The sequence below is a fragment of the Semicossyphus pulcher genome, unplaced genomic scaffold, assembly GCF_022749685.1.
Source record: "Semicossyphus pulcher isolate SPU_LCO1_2020_fin unplaced genomic scaffold, fSemPul1.0.p SCAF_7, whole genome shotgun sequence".
Taxonomy (NCBI): Eukaryota; Metazoa; Chordata; class Actinopteri; order Labriformes; family Labridae; genus Semicossyphus; species Semicossyphus pulcher.
In genome coordinates this window covers 2,219,272-2,243,543 of record NW_027211748.1, presented here as the reverse complement: position 1 = coordinate 2,243,543, position 24,272 = coordinate 2,219,272, and the positions used below count along the sequence as shown (strand labels likewise).

At 41.1% G+C, this 24,272-nt stretch overlaps 1 pseudogene; it reads left to right on the top strand.

Moving 5' to 3' along the window:
- LOC138612196 (immunoglobulin lambda-1 light chain-like) overlaps positions 1-24,272 on the top strand; it is a 29,953-nt pseudogene extending 5,681 nt beyond the window's left edge.

The window sequence follows — 24,272 nt, the reverse complement described above, 5'->3', positions numbered from 1 at the left end:
AAAATAAATATATATATATATAAGTTTAACATCAACAAAAGAGTTAAACTGAACTTCAGGGTGAATCAAAATAACAAACAAACAGCTCTAACTCGGAAGGTAAATGATCTGACCTAACAACTCAGAAAGAACAAAAATACAACCACTTACCTCCCTAACTCATATAAACAGGAGAAAACAACCATAAATAAATAAGATTCACCCATACATATTGCTATACTAAAGTAAACGGACGGAATCTCGAAACAAAGGAAAATGTGGCCGGTTGGAAGGAGAGGGAGACGGGGTTCCCCAAAGCCAAAGCGGTGACGTCACGGCTCCATGTTATAGCCGCCATCTTCGGACGCAGCCAACCAATTGCGGACGCTGATGAGATGTCAGCCAATCAGCTCGAGGGACCTGAGCACAAATACTAATATATCTGCTCCAAACAACGCCGCTGTTTTGGGCATCTAAACATTCAGGATTAGAGTCGGTCCTATTCTACAGCTGCTTGAACCCCAATGACTTTGGGCGTTCCGCATACAGTGGTGTGTCCCTGTGAGGACCGTTAAACTCCGACACCCACTGCCATAGGTCTGTGCTTCCACTTTTATAGTAGTTTGTTTATTAATTTCGCCACCCTCTGTTCAACTGTTATTTTGTGGGTGTTTTGGTTTTGTGCATTTTGGTGTGGTTAATTAGGTTTATTCTGGGCATATTGTGTTTCGTCATTATTTTCTTTATTTACATTAAGTTCCCTTATTTACCTTTGTTTCAAATGCATGAGTGTGTTTATTTGCATTAGTTTATTTGTGCGCATTTAGTTTATTTACATTAGTTTCATTTGCATGAGTGTGTTTATTTGCATTAGTTTGTGTGCATTTAGTTTACTTACATATGTTTCATTTGTATGAGTGTGTTTATTTATATTTTACTTGTAACCCGTCTCTTGCCAGTCAAATCAATCAAATTGTATTTGTATAGCGCCAAATCATAACAAGAGTTATCTCAAGACACTTTACAAAAAGAGCAGGTCTAGACCGACCCAACATGAATCACCATGAGTAGCACTTAGCACATTGGCAAGGAAAAACTTCCTTTTAACAGGCAGAAACATCGAGCAGAACCGGACTCATGTTGAACAGCCATCTGCCTTGACTGGATGGGCCGAAAATGGGATAGAAGGAGATGCAGGGTAGAGACAGGCAAAGAGAGCAACAACAACATATGTTCTTGTTACAACAACAACAACAACATATGTCCTTGTTACATGAACAACAAAAGGTGATACATACTTATGGTTACAATGCCAATAATCGTGGTACACTAGTGTGAAAATTAGCAAAAAATAAATTAGCGAGAGAAGCAGAGTACTGAGGCTGTAGTAATCGTTATTGTAACAGTTGAAGTCAACAGGTCTACTATTAGCATTAGCAGCAACAATAATGATACTGTGGGGAAGACTGATGTTAGTAGTTCTTGCAGTCGAGCAGGTCCACAGCAGCAGGTGGTCTGCAGCAACGATCCCCAGGAACCTACAAGACAAGGGAGCACAAGAACTCCCGGGAAGATATATGGCTAGTAATGTTAATGGGACCAGAAGATACAGAGTTAATTAGCTGCATTAATATGACAGAGAGAGGGAGAGAGACAGAGAGACAGATAAACACACACACACAGAGATAGAGAGAGACAGAGAGAGCGAGAGAGAGGAGCTTGGTGTGTCAGATCCCCCCGGCAGTCTAAACCTACAGGGCCATCTCAAAAAATTAGAATTTCATGGAAAAGTTAATTCATTTCAGTAATTCAATTCAAAAAGTAAAACTCATTTATTCTATAAATTCATTACACATAAAGTGAAATATTTCAAGCCTTTATTTCTTTTAATATTGATGATTATGGCTTAGAGCTTATGAAAACCCAAAATTCAGTATCTCAGAAAATTAGAATATTGTGAAAAAGTTCAATATTGTAGACTCACGGTGTCACACTCTAATCAGCTAATTAATTCAAAACACCTGCAAAAGTTTCCTGAGCCTTTAAAAACTCTCTCAGTCTGGTTCAGTAGGCTACACAATCATGGGGAAGACTGCTGACTTGACAGCTGTCCAGACGACAGTCATTGACACCCTCCACAAGGAAGGTAAGCCAGAAAAGGTCATTGCTAAAGAAGATGGCTGTTCACAGAGTGCTGTATCCAAGCATATTCATAGAAAGTTAAGTGTAAGGGAAAATGTGTGGTAGGAAAAGGTGCACAAGCAACAGGGATGGCCGCAGCCATGAGAGGATTGTCAAGCAAAGCAGATTCAAGAATGTGGGGGAGCTTCACAAGGAGTGGACTGAGGCTGGAGTCAGTGCATCAAGAGCCACCACACACAGACGTATTCAGGTGTACCTTTTTTTAGATTAGAAATTTACTCTCGTTGAAAGGGGCACCACCTCCAATTAGGAGGAAATTAAACAGATAGGATTACAGGAAAATGTATCAGTCTCGTTATCTTTTTAGTAAGATCATAACACATTGACCATAGTTCTGTTATGACAAATATAGGCAGACAACGACTTTGATCAGTAAATGAAGACCTTTTATTTATAATAAAATGATGATTACTAAGTGGATAAGTGAGCATACGATGAATATAAAACACTTAAAGAAAATTGTTACCTGGTTATGAACTAAAGTACTAACTTGGCGATAGTGATAAAGAATATGATTTGATTTAGTTTATGGCGGATAAACGGACGGGTCGGATATCACGTAGATCTCTAAATTTGGAATGGTGAAATTTCAAAATATTATACGCTACATCAACTTTTGATCACAGCAGTGTCGGGTGTTTTATGCCTACTTGTTGCAGCATTGTCAGAGGGCTTCTCCGGTGGGGTCCTGCTGTATTTCGCTCCAGTCGGCGGCGTCAAGGGCTCCGCAACGGGTCTCCATCCGGTGAAAGGCCGTCACTGCCGGTCGACGAATGCAAGGATCAATGTTATTTTAGCTGGCCCGAGCATCCACCACGGTGGATCGGTAGAAGTCTCTGGTTAACTGCCTGGGCAAAACACGCTGGTTCCGCGTTCAGTGCTGGTAGTCAAAAGCCGAAGGCGGACAAAAACTTCTTAATTAACTCGTTTAAATAACTTAAAAATAATCTCGCCGGCCGGACGATAATACCTTCAAACTATAAAAGCGGGCTTTACTGATGTAGAAAAAGAAAGAAAATCAAGCTTGCTGAGCTAGATACAATTACGCGTGACTTTGACGGTCGAGAGGTTAAGGAAAGTACAAAAAAAAAAGAAAGTCCGGAGAAAATAAGGTTAAGAGGAGTATATATGGCTCTTTGGTGGACCGTGAAAACCAAAGGGAAAAAGAAAAAGAAGCGCGGACAAAAGAAAGTTTGTGGTTTTATCAATGTTGTGACTCGTCACTTTGTGGGCGATCTCTGGCTCTCATCTTACCGCCGCAAACTTTCTTCGTTTAAAATAAAGGAAATTGATGGACTTCCGGTGGCGCGCTACACGGCATGGCAGCATAGTAACTGAGCTCCGGGCATCAGCCTTAAATTCAATTATCTTTACTCATTAATACTACACACAAACAAACAAATTACATTTCGCTTCGATGATGGATGGGGACAAAGGCAAGAAAGGAGGACATGGACTACGCAGTAACTCTGAAAGAGAACCCGAGACGGAGGCTGAAGCTAGCGAAACTCCAAAACAAGATGGAGGCCGCAGAGAGACCGAAACTTTGGATTCAATACGTATGGCGGTGAGTGAAGTTATGACTACGGGAATGGCAGCGCTCCAGGCCGAATTGAAAAAAGACCTCTCAGACTTCCGCACGGGCTTCAGGGAAAATATTAAAAAACAAATGGACGAATTTGTATCAGAAGTAAACCGGAAAATACAAGGTGTGACAGGCCAAATTGAAGGGGCAGTGGAACGCGTAGGCCAGATGGAAGAAAACATGCTCGTCATGGAAAGATGGGACATCGGAGTCAAAGATACTCACCCAGCTGCTCGCTAAACAGCGGGCGCTACAGGAAAAAGTGACCGATCTGGAGGGGCGCTCTAGGCACAATAACATCAGGATCTATGGCATCCCCGAGGACGCCGAGGGCACGTCAGCAGTGACTTTTATTGAAAACTTCATCAAGACAGAGCTGGGGAGCGAACTCGACCGTGGACTGGGGATTGAGCGCGCGCACCGCGCCATGGCACCAAAACCACCACCGAGTGCCCCGCCACGCTCTATGGTGGTCCGTTTCCTCCAGTTCTCTGTCAAAGAAAAGATCCTTCACGCCGCCTGGAAAAAAGAGCTCCGTGTCCAAAACAAACGGGTGTATTTTGATCATGATTATGCAACGGAGGTGCAGAACAAAAGGAAGGAATATATACCCATCAAGAAAATACTACGGGATAATGGCGTATGTTTCCAGACCCCACTAACAAGAATGCGTGCTTTTTTTGAAACGGGCCCTGTAACGTACAACAGCGCTGCACACGCAGCAGAAGACCTGCGGAGGAGAGGATACACGGTGGGTGGGATCCCCGGCGGCAGGACCAAGAGCAAAGACATCTCGGAGGAGACGCTGGCTCGGCTTCTACCCTGGGAGACAACGGCGGCCCGACCCGGTGGAGAAAAGCACTGGTTCCAGAAGCAGATTCGGGAGAAGCTGAAGGAGTACCGCAGAACGGAACCAGGAGCCACAGCAAGGGATGAGTGAGACATTTAATCATAACTTCCCCATTATCTCATTATAATGATGTTCAGTTAAAACATAGGCTGATGCCCACGGGCAAAAGACACAGCCACCAAACTCTCTTTTTTTCCCACTACTGAGGGCCCCCACCTTGTGGCCAGCCCCCTCACTGTCTAAAGCGACACAACAGCTTTTCTGATGGAAGTTCAGTTCACTGTTCTACAAAGTTCTGTTCTATACTGTGTTGTTTATTACCACTGGTCCGGGGTGATAGAAGAATGGTTTAAATGTAAGACTGACGCATTATCAACACTATAATACACTGTCTCTGAATGTAAATGGACTGAATAACCCGGTCAAAAGAAGCAAAATGATAGCTAAAATAAAAAGGGAAAAGATAAATGTGGCATTTTGGCAGGAGACGCACCTTTCAGGTGCTGAACATGAAAAACTTAAAAAGATGGGATTTAGAAACACCTTCTTTTCATCATATAAGAAAGGAAAAAGAAGGGGAGTAGCTATATTGATTTCTAATGCTGTCAAATTCGAATTAATATCTCAAATTAATGATAGAGAAGGTAGATTCGTTTTGGTAAAAGGAAAATAGACCAGAAAGAAGTAACATTATTTAATGTCTATGCTCCCCCTGGGAGCAATATAACCTTTTTCAGAAGGATATTTGAACTAATTACATCACAAACGTATGGGACTCTTATATGTGCAGGAGATTTTAATATACTTCTGAACCCTTCTCTAGATACAACTAATAGAACAAGAAGAAGGAATTTGATTGAAAAACGCATAAACAAAGTACTTAAAGACTTGGGACTTATTGATGTATGGCGGGCTCTGAATGGTTCAACTTCTGGATATACTTTTTATTCTGCAAGACACACAGCCCACTCAAGGATTGACTATTTTTTCATGTATAACAAAGATCTACATAGGCTGAAATATTGCAGAATAGGTCAGAGGGATCTTTCAGACCACTCAGGGATTTTTCTAACTTTACATTTAGATGGTAGACAGCGAAAAACTTTGTGGCGACTTAATACCGGTTTGCTAAATGACCATACCTTTAGAAATTCAATGGAGAAGGACTTAGCATTATACATGTAGGACAATAATAATGGAGAAGTGAACCCCAGTATATTATGGGACGCAGCTAAAGCTGTTCTCAGGGGGAAGATAGGTAGGACAGCTGCACTAAAAAAGGTGAAAACTCAAAAATTAATTGGTTTACAGGAAAAACTGAGAGACCTGGAACAAATACACATAACAAATAAAGAACCCTCGATTATACAACAAATCAGACATACTAAACAGGAAATAGATCAAATATTAGGTGAGGAGGTGGAGAAAAATATAAGATTCATGAAACAAAGATATTAGGAGGCGGGCCCTAGGGCTGCAAAATTGTTGGCTTGGAGGCTCAAAAAACAACAGGCAGAAAACACTATCCACAAGATTAGAGACCCTACCACAAATAAAATTACTAATAATTTGGACGGCATACAAAAAGCATTTGAAAGATATTATAAATCTTTATATTCTCAATCAGAACAGGTTAATAACCACTCAGCTGCTGAATTTCTGAGCTCCTTAGACCTTCCCACACTAGGTAAAGAAGCTAATGATAAACTCATCTCACCAATTACAAAGGAGGAAATAAGTAAAGCTATCTCAAGTTTAAACACTAACAAATCACCTGGCACGGATGGCTTTCCTCCAGAATGGTATAAGTCAATGAAAGATCACCTGCTCCCTTATTTGGAGTCCAGTTTTAATTACATTCTAAAAGGAGGCTCCCTCCCTCCCTCCTGGAGAGAGGCCTTCATATCTGTGATCCCCAAAGAAGGTAAGGACAGAGCGGACTGTAAAGGGTATAGACCTATTAGTGTTTTAAATTCAGACTATAAATTGTATGCCACCATTTTAGCAAAAAGAATGGAACCTGTAATGCCCTTGCTAATAGACGAGGACCAAACAGGATTCATAAAGAATAGACAGACACAGGACAACATAAGAAGAGCCTTACATACCATCGAACAGATTAACAAAGACCAAATTAGTGCCATCATTCTTAGTTTAGACGCTGAAAAAGCTTTTGATTCAGTAGGGTGGGAATTTCTGTACTGAGTTATGAAGAGATTTAACTTTAGTAAGGATTTTATACATTGTATCCAGGCACTTTACACCTCCCCCACTGGGAGAATTAAAGTTAATGGCACTCTGTCTGATTCTATAACTTTACAACGTGGTTGCAGGCAGGGCTGCCCCCTCAGCCCCAACCTATTTAATTTATTCATCAAACCTTTAGCCCAAGCAATACGTCAGGAGACAGAATTAGAAGGTATATCCATGGGACGAGAGGAATATAAAATAAGTCTGTACGCGGACGATGTATTGATCACAATAAAAAATCCTAATTCAGGCCTGCCTCTATTAATGAAAATGCTGGAAACATATGGGGAATATTCAGGATATGCCCTAAATATACATAAAACACAGGTTATGACATTTAACTACACACCTACAGAAGAACTCAACGTAATGTATAGTTTTAATTGGAACGCAACCTTCATTAAATATCTGGGAGTGAGTTTGCCTAAAGATATGTCACAATTACTCAATATTAACTATAACTGTATTAACAAAAAAATATATGATGATCTTGATGGGTGGAGCCTGTTGCCTCTTGACTTTGGAAGCAGAATTAGATCAATAAAAATGAATATCCTCCCTAGGTTATTATATCTCTTTTTATCATTGCCAGTGGAAATCCCTCTGAAACAATTTAGAGAGTGGAATAAACATATTTCACGATTCATCTGGAATAAACAGAGACCAAGGGTTAAATTTTCCACCCTTCAGCTTCCGGAGGAGAGGGGCGGTAAGGCCCTCCCATCTTTAAGGGACTACTATTTAGCAGCCCAACTGAGACCTCTAATATATTGGTGTAATTCTTCTTATGTAGCTAAATGGAAAACCATGGAGTTATCATTAACAGATGCACCAATACAATCACTGCTTGGTTGTGTAGGAATGGAGAAAAAAATACTACAAACGGAGAGCCAATGGGTGAACTGCTCTTTGAAGGTATGGGCCGAGGTGGTTAAAAAATTTGAACTCCAAAAACAGATAAAACTACTTACATGGCCAGCGTATGACCCCGAATTCACACCAGCATTACTAGATCATAGATACAAACAATGGACCTATTATGGTGTTACTGCTGTATGCAAAATTGTTAAAAAATGGGAGCTTAATAGCTTTAACAATTTATGTCAAATGTATGGACTAGGTGGGCATGACTTTTATAGGTACTTAAAGTTCCGTGACTATTTTTGTAAAAAGCTGAAAGGTGGTAACCCAGCAGAGCCACCAGTGATTATTCATATATTTATGGATGCATACAACTCTGGGAATATTAAAGGACTTGTAAGCAAGTTATACCACAGCATTACCTCATTGAAGAAGGATTCTACAGACTATGTGAAACAACGATGGGAAAAAGAGTTGAACATTGTGATAACAGAGGACATGTGGCTGAACGCTTGGGAAACGCAGTCATCCTCCACCAACTCCTGGACTTGGAGAGACTTCTGCTGGAAAAGCTTGATTCGTTTTTTTATAACTCCCAAGCAGAAGTCCAAACAGACTGGTACACAACTGGCCTGCTGGAGAGAATGTGGAGAGGTCTTTGCTGATCATGCCCATATTTTTTGGTCTTGCCCCTCCATCCAGTCTTTCTGGAGAGAAGTGGCAAAAATTATTTCAAAGGTTCTATGCTTTAATATGAATGTATTATTCACAACTCTTTATCTCGGGAATATGCCAGATGGGTTGAGTAAAGCTGATATATATCTACTTAGGGTCCTGCTGGCTGCAAGTAAAAAGGCCATCACAAAATGTTGGCTCCAGAAAAATGCTCCCACTACAGACTCTTTTGTTAATATCGTAAAACAACTACATGTACTAGAGCAAATGACTTACTCAGTCAGACTCCAAAAAGATCTAGGTGAAAAACGATGGCAGAAATGGCAAGCCTATTTGGCCAATGAGTGAGACTGTATGCACGTACTGGGTTTGATACTTTGTCTTTTGTATTTACTGATCACCCCCGGACCTTGAATATGGGTAATTGTTCAATGTTTTGTATTTGTCTTTTGTTTTACCTTCCTGTACTAAAAGATGAAAATGATCTATAAATAAAGAGTTTAAAAAAAAAAAATAAAGGAAATTTCCTATATAATCACGTAGTTACTCGTTTACTTAAATTTCGCGCAAAGTAACATATTCTTTATCACTTGTCAACACTAGATGTTAAGCAGTTGTTTTAAAACACACATTAAATGAAAATAGAAACATAATCATGAACACAAGATACCTACGGCAAACATACTTTATAAGCATTATAGATTATTAAATAGTGCATGCAATTCCTAATTAATTGGTTGCCAGATCTAACTTTAGCGTTACTACACAAAAAGAAATAGGGTTGAATGACTCATTTTAATAAAGATCGCCGGATTATTAATTCACAGACGTATTTCAACATGTCCACTGGATGGCAGTGTGACCACATGGTAGAAGTTACAGTATAATTGTAATTTCATATCTCAGTAAAAATATAACGTACAGAAGCGGGAATTTAACCATTTTGCAGGGAAACACAAATTGAGTAACATGAACTTGTTTCCTGAATGATTGGATCACAATTTTACCTGAATTCAGAACTGATCAGAAAAAGTACTTCAGAACACACACAAGAATGCTCTTAACCCTCCGACTTCGTCTTAATTCCCATCCTAATTGGTTGTTAAGGACAAAAATGTCCACCTCCCATAAAACTACATAAAAAATACAGATTAATATATTTTTCTACTTTTTTCTGCATAAATCTCTCAAACAACTTCAGTCCTTCTCAAAACTAAACATTCAATAATTTTGAGAAGTTTTTAACCCTTTAAATGCCTGTTTGATTACTCGATATCACTGTTATTATTTATGAAAAAAAGCAAAAAAATGAGCTATTTTCCATATAACAAATGTTGGGTGGCTGGGGCATTTTTTTTTTATCAGTCTTGGATATGTCAAGGATTAACCAAAATATTGACTTTGATGCATTATTAGTTTTTGTGTAGCATCAGATTTAAAATTTACTACCCTATTTAGACATTATGGACAAAAATGTCCACTTACAAGAACTGCTATAAAAATAGTACAGATTAATATTTTTTTTCTGCTTTTTGGGTTAAATCTTTTGATCAACTTCAGTCCTGATCAAAACTATCAAATATTGAATAATTATCAGGATTTTAACCCTTTAAATGCCAGTTTGAAAAATGAAAATCATATTTCTTGTGAAATAACACACAAAAAATGGGCTATTTTCCATATAACAAATGTTGGGTGGCTGGGGCATTTTTGTTTAATCAGTCTTGGATATGTCAAGGATTAACCAAAATATTGACTTTGATGCATTATTAGTTTTTGTGTAGCATCAGATTTAAAATTTACTACCCTATTTAAAAGTTAAGGACAAAAATGTCCCATTAACTCCCATTCAAACCACATTTTTTTATCTCAAAGCCATTACTGATTATAATCATGCATTCTGTAATGTTAGGGTTTCATTTTTGAGAAAAATAGTAAAATCTGTCATTTTTACTGTTCACCTCTAAAATCAGCCATTTACTCATTATAGGCCTATGCATACAATTCTTGTTATTTCTTGGTGATAAAACATATGTAAAATACTGCAGTAATACTATTTCCACTTTTTTTCCACGTTTCCACTGAAATAATTTTTAAATCAGCATCAGATCTTGGAGGTGTTGGGTGTGTTTATGTTGAGATGAGAGAGAGAGGAGAGACAGATAAAACACAAGAAAGGCAACCATTGTTATTCAGTGTCCTTATCAACCAATTCTTGTTGATTCGCCTTTTGGTCCTGTCAGAGGGTACAGTCTTCTCATTAGAATGTTTATGTGTTAATCCCTTTGATTGTGAACAAAGACAATTCTACCCAGGCGCGACCAAAGAGGTCTGGGGGTCGTTGTTGATTCACCCCTTCATCTCCTAAAGGGTGGTTTCTTGAAGTGTCTGAGGACTTGATAGTCCACTGGGAAATGTTACTTTTGTCGCCTTTATGACTTTGAGTGTAAAACCACTGAGAAGGTTCCAGGATGTCTGGTAAACATCTTCCCCGGTGTTAATCCAAAGGTCCATTAGTTGGAAAGGAATGCATTTAGAGTTAACACTCACCGATAAATGGCTATCAGTATTGCCACACTAGTGAGGTCCACCTCTGTCCTCACTACACAGGACATGGGCTACAGCTGTCGCATTCCTCGTGTCAAGCCACTCCTGAACCAGGGACAACGTCAGAAGTGTCTTACCTGGGCTAAGGAGAAAAAGAACTGGACTGTTGCTTAGTGGTCCAAAGTCCTCTTTTCAGATGAAAGTAAGTTTTGCATTTCATTTGGAAATCAAGGTCCCAGAGACTGGAGGAAGAGTGGAGAGGCACAGAATCCAAGTTGCTTGAAGTCCAGTCTGAAGTGTCCACAGTCAGTGATGATTTGGGGAGTCATGTCATCTGCCGGTGTTGGTCCACTATGTTTTATAAAGACCACAGTCAATGCAGCTGTCTACCAGGAAATTTTAGAGCACTTCATGCTTCCTTCTGCTGACAAGCTTTATGGAGATGTTGATTTCATTTTCCAGCAGGACTTGGCACCTGCCCACATTGCCAAAAGTACCAGTACCTGGTTTAGTGACCATGGTATTACTGTGCTTGATTGGCCAGCAAACTCCCCTGACCTGAACCCCATAGAGAATCTATCGGGTATCGTCAAGAGGAAGATGAGAGACTCCAGACCCAACAATGTAGACGAGCTAAAGGCCTCTATTAAAGCAACCTGGGCTTCCATAACGCCTTCATGCCACGCCGCATTAATGCATTAATTCATGCAAAAGGAGCCTCGACCAAGTATTGAGTTCATACATGAACATACTTTTAAGAAGGCCGACATTTCTGTAGTAACAATCCCTTTTTTAATTGGTCTAATATTCAAATTTTCTGAGATATGGAATTTTGGGTTTTCATTAGCTCTAAGCCATAATGATCAATATTAAAAGAAATAAAGGCTTGAAATATTTCACTTTGTGTGTAATTAATCTATATAATATATGAGTTTCACATTTTGAATTGAATTACTGAAATGAATTAACTTTTCCACGATATTCTGATTTTTTTAGATGCACCTGTATAGCAGCATAACTATGGTCTAGTCCAAGCCTGAGCCAGCCCTAACTATAAGCTTTATCAAAGAGGAAAGTTTTAAGTCTACTCTTAAAAGTAGAGAGGGTGTCTGCCTCCCGGACCTTGACTGGTAGATTGTTCCAGAGGAGGGGGGCCTGGTAATTGAAGGCTCTACCTCCCACACTACTCTTAGAGACTTTAGGTACCACAAGCAGGCCTGCATCCTGGGAGCGCAATGTTCTAGAGGGGTAATATGGCACAATGAGCTCTTTAAGATATGATGGTGCCTGACCATTAAGAGCTTTGTAAGTAAGAAGAAGGATTATAAATTCTATTCTAGATTTTACAGGAAGCCAGTGCAGAGAGGCTAATACAGGAGAGATGTGATCTCTCTTCCTAGTTCTTGTCAGCACACGTGCTGCAGCATTTTGTACCAACTGAAGAGTTTATAGTGACTTATTAGGGCAGCCTGATAGTAACGAGTTACAATAATCCAGCCTGGAAGTAACGAATGCATGGACTAGTTTTTCTGCATCGTTTTGAGACAAGATGTGTCTGATTTTTGCTATGTTGCGAAGATGAAAGAAGGCTGTCCTTGATATTTGTTTTATGTGGGAGATGAAGGACATATCCTGATCAAATAGAACTCCCAGATTCCTAACAGTAGTGCTGGATGCCAGGCTGATGCCATCTAGGGCAGTTATATCATTAGAGAAAGAATCTGTAAGGTGTTTTGGGCCGAGCACAATAACTTCAGTTTTGTCTGAATTAAGTTGCAGAGTTTCTAGTCATCCAGATACCAGTGGTATCACGAGCTTGCGTGACCTTTCTCCTTTCTTCTTAAAAAAATTAATTAGAATTCCCAGGGGGTGAAATTCCCCTGGGTGGCGTTGCCGACTCAACTTTATGCCCTGCTCCTACCACATTCTGGCGTTGCCGGCAGGATTCCACATTTAAAAGGCAGAGACTGTTTTGTCTTGACGTTGTGTTGCGTTTTCTATTTGGGTTGTGTTTGATGCATGTGTGGTGGTAGAGCCAGAAACGGCAGCGTTAGTCTGGGGATCCACTTGATTTGTCAAATCATATTTTAAGGCTTCCGTGTAGCTCCCTCAGTTGTCATGGATGAGGAGGTGCAGCAGCTAAGGGACCTATTGTTACAGCTTAGGGCAGATAATGAGTGTCTTCTTCAGGAGTGGGCCGCTTCCCTGGGGGGCTCTGGGGGAGCTGCTTCGTCTTCCTCTGCTCCAGCTTGTCAGGTCCCGTCTACAGGTGTTGCTGCTATGGTCACAGTGCAGCTGGTAGTCATACCCAGAGACCGTAAGTGTCCAGTGTTTAATGGCAGGACAGGCATAGGAATAGCTGAATGGATGGAGGAGATACAGGTGTGTGTGCGTGCTCAACACCTTTCTGCCACTGACCAGGCCATGTTTATATTTGATCATTTGGAGTGGGAGGCAAAGGAAGAGATCAAGTTTCGCCCTAGTGTAGAGCGAGGAGACCCAGGTTCTCGCCACCTTAAAGGAGCTATATGGCTGCTCTCAGTCATACGTTACCTTACAGCAGGCCTTCTTTTCTTGACATCAGCTTGAAGGTGAGACATTGCAAGAGTTTTCCTTAGCTCCAATGGCTTAAATGGAGCAGGTCAAGCAACGTGCACCTGATGGAATGCCCAATGCAGATGTTCTCCTTTGAGATCACGTCATTGAGCACGTCCTTGATAGTGCTCTTCGGAGGGAGCTTAAACAGTTAGTTTGTCACCAGCCCACGGTTACCTTGTTAGAGCTGCGTAGTGAGGCTTTTAGGTGGGAGAGGGAGGGTCTCCCAGGGGGTGCTAGGGGGCGTAGCTTCTCTTCACCATTGTTACGACTTCACCAAAGGCTCTCAAATCGAAGAGGCCAAACATAATAAAGAGTCAGAGTTTGCCAAAATCAACAAGAATTTATTTATCAAAATCAAAATAACCCACAAAACAACCCATTTCAAAATCAAACCTAAACAAATACTGATGGGCCGGCCAATCCAAACAAAAGCAGGAAGACACTCAGACCAGCCCACAAAGGGCCGTAGGATCTGGTGTCTTTCCTCCTTCCCTAAACTTAACCAAAAACTAAACCCTAGTAAAGAAACAAAACCGAAAACTAGACTACCGCTCCCATCAGAAAATAATTAAAGAAAGCACAAAGCACACTCAAATTAACAAAGGAGTAGCTTCAGCTGCTCCTGCTGCTGCTGTGAAGCCATCAGACAAAGAGGACTAGAGAGTTTTGTTTTTCTGCCCCTCCCTTTTATGGGCTCTCCTCCATCAGGTGGATTACCCACACCTGAAAGCATTAACAGGGTGAGAACAGACCTTGACACAAATAACCAGTAGGGGGAGCGCATGTAACAACCATCCGCTTATGGTCTGCAGTACGGAGTGCAGTGTCACCTCCAACCTGCCCCTCCTGGTAATCCACCAGAGCCAGCTTTGGGTGAATTGATGGATCTCTTGAAGCGTCAACAGGATCAGCTTAACCAGCTCACCCAGACCGTAGCCTCCCTATAGGGTCCCAGCTTTCAAGGTTGGACTTCACACCAGGGGCCTTTAATCTGTGGTCTTTAATGAGTGGCCTCCTCCTCGTGGTCATTCTAATTCTGTGGCTGGTATTAACTCTAGTGGGGCCCGGCTTACCCATTCTTCCTACCAGCCAGAAAACTGAAGCCCACTGAGCTGTTGAGCCACAGCTCAGTTGGGGAGTCCATAGGCTCACAAGATGGTGCGGCTGATTTAATTGCTTCTTGTCCAAACATCGATGTCTTGATCGGAGGAGTTACTGTTTCGTGTTTGGTGGACACTGGTTCCATGCTGTCCACAGTCACTGAAAGCTTCTTTCTGGCACAGTTTGCACCTTGGGGCCATGATCGCCTTCATTCTTGTCATTGGCTGCAGTTGAGGCAAGCCAATTGCCAAGCAACCCCCAACATCGGCTACTTGGACCTTGATGTGGTACTTTGCAGCAAGGCGATGCCCCGTTGTGGGATCCTGGTGGTCAAAGACCCTCCTGGTGCTGTGTCTTCCGTCCCTGGGATCCTGGGGACAAATGTGATTCGCCGATGATATCAGGAGCTCTTTGTTGCATTTGGCCCCTCTCTTCTTGAATCACCGCCAGTGTCACAGGCACCTGGTTCAGTCATTGCAGCGCTTACAGAACTGCCACCAGTCTGCTTCTCAGGTTCCCAGGAGCCCTACTGGTACTGTGAGGATTCGAGGTAAACTGACTGTGCGCATAGCTGGTGGCGTGATGAAATTGATTGCAAGTACCTGTCCGGAACAGTTCTCGGGTCAGGGTGTACTGTACGAGCCCCCGGAGTCTGGTTTACCAGCTGGACTGTTAGCCTCTCTATGCCTTGTACAGGTAATCCGGGGCACAGTGTACATCCTTGTGGTTAATGTTGCGACCACAGAGGTTTTCCTTTACCCACGGACTGGTCTCGGTGCCTTAAATGTTGCCCAGGTCGTCAGTCTACCTGCAGGTATGACTCAGGTGGGGCCCACTATTGCAACTGTTTTTTCCCAGACAGATGCCACCTCAGTGCCAGACAGGGTTGAGTCACTGGATCTGTAAGCGATGGCTGAGCAGGACCAGGCAGGTGTAAGATCGTTACTGCGACATACAGTTCAGTCTTCTCGGCCCATAACGGTGACTTGGGCTGCTCCGATCTCATCTTGCATGACATACCCCTGCTGGATGGGGTTCCTGTCCGACTTCATGCCCGTCTTCATGGACACCAAAGTGTGAGGAAAGTTTCGAGGCCCTAAAGTCAAAGCTAGTCTCTGCCCTGGTGCTGACCTATGCAGACTTCTTGCGCCCTTTTATTTTAGTGATTGATGCCAGCCACAGTGGCTTGGGGGCTGTCCTCTTGCAGGAGACTGACAGTGGTGTTAGACCAGTGGCGTACGCCAGCAGGGGCCTTTGGCCCACTGAGCATAACATATCCAACTACAGCTCCATGAAGCTGGAATTTCTTGCGCTCAAGTGGGCCATGGCGGAGATGTTCCGGGAGTACCTGTTGGGGCACAAGTGCATTGTCTATACAGATAATAACCCGTTGAGCTATCTTGAGTCTGCCAAATTGGGGGCCACTGAGCACCGATCGGCTGCACAACTTGCTGTTTTCGACTTTGAAATTAAATATCGCTCAGGCCGTAACAATAGGAACGCTGATGCACTTTTTCGTCAGTATGTGTCTGGTTCTTCTGTAATTGACTCTGACTCTGACTCTGACCTCTGGCACTACCGTCCCTGTTGACTTCCCACGAGACCCACGCCTAGGCCCTTCGGTGTCTGCGACTCAGTCTGTGGCCTCCGTTCTTCCATCCCACTCTGCTGGTGACCTCCAATCCTTGCAGGAAGCTGATCCCCTCCTGAAGGATGTTCTTGTGTTCTGTGCTCGGACCGATTCTTTTTACCTTATATATGCTTCCTCTTGGTAATATCATGAGGAAACACTCCATTAATTTTCATTGTTATGTAGATGATACTCAATTATACTTATCTATGAAGCCAGACGCTATCTAAACTAGAAGCATGCCTTCAGGACATAAAGATCTGGATGACTAGAAACTTTCTCCTACTTCATTCAGACAAAACTGAAGTTATTGTGCTCGGCCCAAAACACCTTACAGATTCTTTCTCTAATGACATAGCTGCCCTAGATGGCATCAGCCTGGCATCCAGCACTACTGTTAGGAATCTGGGAGTTCTAGTTGATCAGGATATGTCCTTCATCTCCCACATAAAACAGATATCAAGGACAGCCTTCTTTCATCTTCGCAACTTAGCAAAAATACACATCTTGTCTCAAAACGATGCAGAAAAACTAGTCCATGCATTCGTTACTTCCAGGTTGGATTATTGTAACTCGTTACTATCAGGCTGCCCTAATAAGTCACTAAAAACTCTGCAGCTGGTACAAAATGCTGCAGCATGTGTGCTGACAAGAACTAGGAAGAGAGATCACATCTCTCCTGTATTAGCCTCTCTGCACTGGCTTCCTGTAAAATCTAGAATAGAATTTAAAATCCTTCTTCTGACTTACAAAGCTCTTAATGGTCAGGCACCATCATATCTTAAAGAGCTCATAGTGCCATATTACCCCTCTAGAACATTGCGCTCCCAGGATGCAGGCCTGCTTGTGGTACCTAAAGTCTCTAAGAGTAGTGTTGGAGGTAGAGCCTTCAATTACTAGGCCCCCCTCCTCTGGAGCAATCTACCAGTCAAGGTCCGGGAGGCAGACACCCTCTCTTCTTTTAAGAGTAGACGTAAACTTTCCTCTTTGATAAAGCTTATAGTTAGGGCTGGCTCAGGCTTGGACTAGCCCATAGTTATGCTGCTATAGGTTTAGACTGCCGGGGGGATCTGACAAACCAAGCTTCTCTCTCTCTCTCTCTCTCTCTCTGTGTTTCTCTGTCTCTCTCTCTCTCTCCTTCTCTCTCTCTCTCTCTCTCTCTCTGTCATATTAATGCAGCTCATTAACTCTGTATCTTCTGGTCCCATTAACATTACTAACCATATATCTTCTCGGGAGTTCTTGTGATCCCTTGTCTTGAAGGTTCCTGGGGATCGTTGCTGCAGACCACCTGCTGCTGTGGACCTGCTCGACTGCAACAACTACTAACATCAGCCTTCCCCATAGTATCATTATTGTTGCTGCTAATGCTAATAGTAGACCTGTTGACTTCAAATGTTACAATTACGATTACCTCAGCCTTTATCATTACTCTGCTTCTCTCGCTAATTTATTTATTTATTTATTTATTTATTTAGGCAATCTTCACCCTAGTCTACCACTATTATTGGCATTGTAACCATAAGTATGTGTCTGTTGTTGTTCATGTAACAAGGACATATGTTGTTGTTGTAACAAGAACATATGTTGTTGTTGCTCTCTATGCCTGTCTCTATCCTGCATCTCCTTCTATCCCATTTTCGGCCCATCCAGTCGAGGCAGATGGCTGTTCAACATGAGTCTGGTTCTGCTCGAGGTTTCTGCCTGTTAAAAGGAAGTTTTTCCTTGCCAATGTGCCGAATTGCTAAGTGCTACTCATGGTGGATTCATGTTGGGCCTCTCTTTAAATAACTTAACAAAGAGTCTGTCTAAATCAAATCAAATCAAATCAAATTTTATTTGTATAGCGCCAAATCATAACCAGGGTTATCTCGAGACACTTTACAGAAAGAGCAGGTCTAGATCGACTCTTTGTTAAGTTTTAAGTCTACTCTTAAAAGAAGAGAGGGTGTCTGCCTCCCGGACCTTGACTGGTAGATTGTTCCAGAGGAGGGGGGCCTGGTAATTGAAGGCTCTACCTCCAACACTACTCTTAGAGACTTTAGGTACCACAAGCAGGCCTGCATCCTGGGAGTGCAATGTTCTAGAGGGGTAATATGGCACTATGAGCTCTTTAAGATATGATGGTGCCTGACCATTAAGAACTTTGTAAGTAAGAAGAAGGATTTTAAATTCTATTCTAGATTTTACAGGAAGCCAGTGCAGAGAGGCTAATACAGGAGAGATGTGCTCTCTCTTCCTAGTTCTTGTCAGCACACGTGCTGCAGCATTTTGTACCAGCTGCAGAGTTTTTAGTGACTTATTAGGGCAGCCTGATAGTAACGAGTTACAATAATCCAACCTGGAAGTAACGAATGCATGGACTAGTTTTTCTGCATCGTTTTGAGACAAGATGTGTCTGATTTTTGCTATGTTGCGAAGATGAAAGAAGGCTGTCCTTGATATTTGTTTTATGTGGGAGATGAAGGACATATCCTGATCAAATAGAACTCCCAGATTCCTAACAGTAGTGCTGGATGCCAGACTGATGCCATCTAGGGCAGCTATATCATTAGAGAAAGAGTCTCTAAGGTGTTTTGGGCCGAGCACAATAACTTCAGTTTTGTCTGAATGAAGTAGCAGAAAGTTTCTAGTCATCCAGATCTTTATGTCCTTAAGGCATGCTTCTAGTTTAGATAGCTGATTGGTTTCATCTGGCTTCATAGATAAGTATAATTGAGAATCATCTGCATAACAATGAAAATTAATGGAGTGTTTCCTCATGATATTACCCAGAGGAAGCATATATAAGGTAAAAAGAATCGGTCCGAGCACAGAACCTTGTGGAACTCCATGACTAACTTTGGTTTGCATAGAGGACACATCATGAACATTAACAAACTGAGATCGATCTGATAGATAAGATTTAAACCAACTTAGTGCAGATCCTGTAATGCCAATTAAATGTTCTAATCTCTGTAACAGGATGTGATGGTCTATCGTGTCGAAAGCGGCACTAAGATCTAACAGGACGAGTACAGAGAGAAGTCCTCTGTCTGAAGCAGTAAGTAGATCATTTGAAACTCGCACAAGGGCTGTCTCAGTGCTATGGTGGACTCTAAATCCTGACTGAAAGTCCTCAAATAAACTGTTGTTATGAAGAAAGTCACATAATTGATTAGCGACTGCTTTCTCAAGGATCTTTGAGATAAAAGGAAGGTTAGATATAGGTCTATAGTTAGCTAAGGTGCCTGAATCTAGGGTAGGCTTTTTAAGAAGTGGCTTAATTACAGCTAGTTTAAAAGACTGGGGTACATAGCCCGTCGATAAAGACATATTGATCATATCTAGTAAAGAAGTGCTAATTGAGGGAAAGACTTCCTTAAGCAGCTTGGTTGGAATCGGGTCTAAAAGACAGGTTGATGGTTTAGACGAAGATATCAGAGAATTTAGCTCAGGAAGGTCAATTGGAGAAAAACAGTCAAGGTAAACATCAGGTTTTTGAGCAGTTTCCAAAGATACATCTGCACCAGTTAACGGCAGGAGGTTACAAGTTTTGTCTCTTATCTTTAGGATTTTGTCATGAAAGAAGCTCATGAAATCATCACTGCTGAGGCCTATAGGAATACTTGGCTCAGTGGAGCTGTGACTCTCTGTCAGCCTGGCTACAGTGCTGAAAAGGTACCTGGGATTGTTTTTATGTTCTTCTATGAGGGAGGAGTAGTAGACACCTCGAGCATGCCGTAGGGCCTTCCTGTATTTATTAAGACTATTTTGCCAGAATAAACGAGATTCTTCTGTTTTGGCGGATCGCCACATTCTTTCAAATTTACGCGACATTTGCTTCAAGTTACGAGTTTCTGAGTCATACCATGGAGCTAGCCTCTGTCGTTTAATAATCTTCTTTTTTAAGGGGGCAATCGAGTCTAGAGTACTTCTCAGCAAACCTGCAGTACTATCAACAAACTGATCAAGCTGAGAGGGACTAACATTAGCATAAGAGCTTTCTGTAGTAAACAGATGTGGTAAAGAATTAAAAGCAGCTGGAATTGTTTCCTTAAATTTAGCTACAGTCCTGTCAGACAAACATCTTGTGAGTACATTTTTGTTAACTGGAGAGTAGTCGGTTAATAGGACATCGAATGTTACTAAATAGTGATCTGATAAAAGAGGATTTTGTGGGAAGACAATTAAGTTTTCGGTTTCAAGGCCATAAGCTAGAACAAGGTCGAGGGTGTGGTTAAAGCGGTGAGTAGGCTGGTTTACATTTTGAGTGAAACCAATAGAGTCCAAAAGGGACATAAATGCCATGCTAAGACTATCATTATCAACATCTACATGAATATTGAAGTCCCCTACAATAATTATTTTATCTGAACTCAGGACTAAATCTGATAAAAACTCTGAGAATTCAGTTAGAAAATCAGAGTATGCGCCAGGAGGGCGGTATACTATCACAAATAAAACAGGCTGTAAAGTTTTCCAAGCTGGGTGTGAAAAACTCAGAACAAGGCTTTCAAAAGAGCTGAAACTAAGTTTTGGTCTAGGGTTGATTAGAAGACTAGAACTGAAAATAGCTGCCACTCCACCACCTCGACCAGTGTCTCGAGGAGTATGAGTATTAAGATGACTGGGAGGAGTGGATTCATTTAAGCTGACATATTCTTCCTGACACAGCCAAGTCTCAGTTAAAGAGAGTAAATCAATATGATAATCTGATATCAGATCGTTCACTAATAGAGCTTTAGATGACAGGGATCTGATATTTAACAGACCACATTTAATTCTCATATTTTTTGGAATAACTTTGGTTGTTGTTTTAATTTTTATTAAATTTTTTTGATTTACTCCTTTTTTATTTGAGTTTGAATTAACTGTAATAAAAGGCCTGGGTTGGGGGGCAGACACAGTCTCTAAAACATTACATTGTGGCTGGGAAACTGCTCACAGGGAAGCTCAGAGGAGTGTGTAGGACTACAGCTCTGCCTCCTGGTCTCAACTCTGGTTTGTCAGGTTTTACGACTAACAAACTTAGCCATATTACGAGACAAAAGAGCTGCACCATCCAAAGTGGGATGAATGCCGTCTCTTCCGATAAGACCAGGCTTTCCCCAGAATGTCTGCCAGTTATCTATGAAGCCCACATCGTCTAGACCTGCTCTTTCTGTAAAGTGTCTCGAGATAACTCTGGTTATGATTTGGCGCTATACAAATAAAATTTGATTGATTGATTTGATTAGCTACTAAAGAAAATACACAGTTTAAACAGTAACTTAATGTACATCACTAACAAACTCCACAACCCATAGAAGTATCATAGAAAATAATTACCTATTTACACATATGATATATATTACTCAAGTATTCAGGGCCATGGCGTTATAAATGAAGCTTATAAATGTACACAGTTAGCCTAATTATTATCCCCGCTCATGCGGTAACAATGGCCATTTTGTAAAAGCCGCTGCGTGCAGCTCTATACTCCCGCCTGCTACACGTAATTACACACGTATAACAACAACAAAACTCTTCCGAAGCTGGTAACATTTAATTTAACATTCAGTGTTAGGTTTTTCAGTGTTTTTCCACCGTTTACTGACCTGTGAACACAGATGATATGTCGGAGGAATGAAAACACAACCGTCATTTCTTTTCCCAAAAATCCTCCTAGGAGAGAGCAGGAGCCCCAACCTTAGGAGACCTGGGCGCAACAACACTTGACTGTTGTTAGTCCAGCAGCACATTAGTTCCGCTCTGGTACATAGGTTCCACTTTTCTTATTCCTCGCGAACTTTCGCACTTTAAAGGTGGAATTAGTTATTTTAACTTAAATACAAAAATATTTTCTTCTGTTGATAAAAATAAAGTGCATCTGTACTTAAAAAAATACATCATACATTAGCAATCTCACACAGCAGATACGAAAGCATTCAGATTTCAAGTGTACCACACATGCAGCATCTTTAAATCCATGAACAAGACGTGCAATAAAAGAAAAGACAAACTAATAAATAACAACATGGAAAATGAATGCTCAGTTCATCCTCATGCTCCAACTGAAGGTGGCGCTACACGAAACGTCAGAATTAACAAGTTATTCATTTCATCCTCAGGAGACCAAGAACGTCTGTACAACGTTTCATATGAATCCATTCACCCATCCTTTGGCTCCAGTCCAATCCATGTGGACTAAAGAAGTGGACCAACACACATTAGCATCAATAGAGGAACACTGCTAGGAAAATATAAAAGAAGAGACATTTATGTCGACATGAACATCAGAGGAAGACATGAGCTGTAATCTGATCCTGGTTCACAATTTGTTCAGCAGCACACAGGTTTTTGTATCAGTTGTTTTTACTGTGGGGGGAAGCTACCTGAACTACTACTACATCTTTGGCTCTGGAACGAGACTGTTTGTTACAGGTAAGAATAAACATTTATTAATTATCTTAGTTTTAGTTGCTTAAGGCATTGCATTTTCAATTGTTATTGTCAGTAGACAATCTTTGCAGCCAAGCAGCTATTGTGACTAAAAATGTTCCTAACTTGTGAAAAGATGTTAAAATGTGACTGCACAGCTCAGGATGTTCTTTATTCTGCAGCCGATAAAACTGGTTCATAGTCTGAGTCTGATATAAGTTACAGATATCACTATTTAATGATATCAACTGTTCTTCTTTGATAACAAGATAACTTATTATATTATTATAATTGAATGTATGTCAGTGAACATAAATAAACAAGCTCTTATCCATAAATATGTTGAAAAGAATAATTAAATAAGTTTGAGACTGTAAATTTAACTTCACAGCAACTGTATTTTATATGTCAAAGTTAATATTTGCACTTTTGTTCACTTTTACAGACTTTATAATCTTGACAATGTATTATTTGAAATGATCTATAATATCATATATAAAACGTAGGAATAGTTTAAACTTTTATTTCATTTTACAAAACAAAAAACTTTATTCACATTTAACATTTCATAACATAAATTTAAAAACTATTAAAAATCTATGTATAAAAATCTATAAAAATCATTATAAATGAATAGTTGTATTGATTTGTGTCTTTAGTAATTACAGTGGCTGTAAATATATACTAGTCATCAAATTATGTGTTTTCTTACAAGGTAAATATGTAACTAATAATAATAAAACAAATCACCCACATATTTTATAATATTGTTTTTCATATTTTGATTGTTTATTTGATCTTTTCTTTAAGATCCTTGACAGTAACAATACTGCTGTTAACTAGCTTTGTACTTTTTATTCTGTTTCTATGTTCATTGTTTTCCTTGTATGTGTAAACGTTTACTTGGCAATAAACCTGATTGTGATTGTGAATGTGTGTGTGCTGCTTGTTGCTCGATCAAACTTCAGATGAGCAGGTGGTGAAGCCTGTGGTGAGCGTGTACCCGGCAGCACCCAGCGCCCACCTGGAGGGGAAGAGCTCCCTGCTGTGTGTGGCCTCAGCCATGTTTCCTCCTCTGGTCCAATTCTCCTGGAAAAGACAAAAGGAGAATGGACGTCTGGAGGAGCTGCCCTCTGCTGACGGACGGCAGCTGAAGCTCGGAGAGTCTGGATGTACTGCCTCCATCTTGTCCATCCATCAGCAAGAGATCAGCTCGTATGAATACCGCTGCTACGTGCAGCACGAGGGCAGCACGGTGGAGGCGCAAACAGAAAAAGGTAATGAAGGCTTGGTGACTGTGTTCAGCACTGATTCAGCTTCATTTGGTGATGATGTCAGAGAGAGGAGAGCAGCAGATAGCTGACATTTTTAATAACTCCTTTCCTGTTTCAGAAGATTCTACGCTTTCAACACCAGGACCCTCACCATCACTTCCACCAGCCCCTTCTGTCCCGTCTCAGTACCAGGTGAAGCTGCTCCTGCTGCTGTACACCCTGCTGATAACGAAGAGTCTGGTGTACTGCTGTGGACTCTTTGTGCTGACCATCCTCAGAAACAAGTGACCGTCCACCAACTGCACACATGCTGACTAG